Raw genomic sequence first — 1,959 nt, 5'->3', positions numbered from 1 at the left:
TTTAAAAAACTGGTTATTATCTTGTAGTTATGATAAATATTCATTAATGTTTATGGTTATTTCTGGTGTCTGTTCGTGAAAATTGGGGTTATTTGTGATGTCAAGTTGTTATTGTTATTGTTATTTATAATGCTGATTTTAGTCTCATTTATAGTTGTACAGAATTATTTTTGTAGTGATTTACATATATATAAAATAATGCATAATGTGCATAATGTTTTTTTTCACGATTTAGTCTACAATTATATGAGTTATTTACATATATATAAAAGAATGTATAATGTATTTTTTTATTATTTTCCCGATTTATTCTACAATTATATATATTATCAAATTACTCTTTACATGAATATTTAATCCCGTTCAGTGCAGTCCTTGCTACGCCTCACGTACCAGTTTGTATGACGTTCGTGAGTGTGAATGAAGCACGGAGATGTTATTACAGGTTAATGAAAGACCGTACTCAGTTTCGTGGCTGGGGGGGGGGGGGTAGGTAGGTTGGGGGTTGGGTGGTGGTGGTAGATTTACCATCTACCTCCCTCCCTCCCTCCCTCCCTCCCTCCCTCCCTCCCTCCCTCCCCCCTCCTCCTCCTCCTCCTCCTCTTCCTCCTCCTCCTCCTCCTCCTCCTCCTCCTCCTCCTCACGTCTCCGTCTCTCCCCCTCTCTCCTCTCTTCCCCCTCTCCCTCTCTTCCCCCTATCCCTCTCTCCCTCTTCCCATATCCCGCGCTCTCCCTCTCTCTCCCTTTTCCCCCTCTCCCCCTCTTCCCTTCTTCACCCTCTCTCCCTCTTCCCCTCTTCCCCTATCCCCCTCTTCCTCTCGACCCCCCCTCTCTCTCCCTCTTCCCCAATTACCCTCTCCTCTCTTCCCCCTCTCCCCCCTTCCCCCTTTCCCCCTCTCCCCCTCTCCCTCTCCCCCTTCCCACTCTCCCTCTCTCCCCTCTCCCCCTGTCCCTCTTTCGCCCTCTCTCCCTCTTCCTCCTCTCCCCTCTCCCCCCCCCCGATAGAGGATTACCAGGAACTGAAATTTTACGAATATGTATAAAAAAAAGAGAGAAAGTTATGATTTATGGTCTATTTCGTAATTTCTACACCGAAGAGGTGGATTTTGTAGTCAGTTTTGAGTATGGTGATGTTAAGGAGGAAGAATTGTATTTTTTTTTTTTTTTTCTTTTTTTGTCGTCTGCTAATTTCAAATTGCTTCTCGTACTCTCTCTCTCTCTCTCTCTTTCTCTCTTTCTTTCTTTCACTCTCTCTTTCTCTCTTTCTCTCTCTCTCTCTCTCACTCTTTCTCTCTTTCTCTCTCACTCTTTCTTTCTCTCACTCTTTCTCTCTTTCTTTCTTTCTCTCACTCTTTCTCTCTCTCTCTCTCTCTCTCTCTCTCTCTCTCTCTCTCACTCTTTCTCTCTCTCTCTCACTCTTTCTTTCTCTCACTCTTTCTCTCTTTCTTTCTTTCTTTCTTTCTCTGTCTCTCTCTGTCTCTCTCTCTCTCTCTCTCTCTCTCTCTCTCTCTCTCTCTCTCTCTCTCTCTCTCTCTCTCTCTCTCTCTCTCTCTCTCTCTCTCTTCCTCTCTCTCCTCCCCTCCCTCCCTTCCCGCTTTCTCTCTCCATCTCTCTATTTCCGTAAGAGGTAAGAACACGAGGTCAGGATAGAGGTGAGTGAGTGAGGCTGAGCGAGACTGGGTCAACCTGCGCTGACCTCTTGTAGGCGGCTGTGACCCCCAGGCTGGCGGACACGTTGGGGTCTATGTTTAGAATCGCAGCGCGGGGGGGGGGGGGGTCCACGCTGGCACGGTGCACCACGTGTAACCCGCGAGGTCTGTGGGCTAGCGTGGTACATTGTTATGCAGTGTTATACTCTCTCTCTCTCTTTTTCTCTTTCTCTTTCTTTCTCTCTCTTGCTCTCTCTCTCTCTCTCTCTCTCTCTCTCTCTCTCTCTCTCTCTTTCTCTCTCTCTCTCTC

The sequence above is a fragment of the Penaeus vannamei genome, chromosome 36 (assembly GCF_042767895.1).
Source record: "Penaeus vannamei isolate JL-2024 chromosome 36, ASM4276789v1, whole genome shotgun sequence".
Classification (NCBI taxonomy): Eukaryota; Metazoa; Arthropoda; class Malacostraca; order Decapoda; family Penaeidae; genus Penaeus; species Penaeus vannamei.
This window is presented reverse-complemented; position numbering follows the sequence as displayed.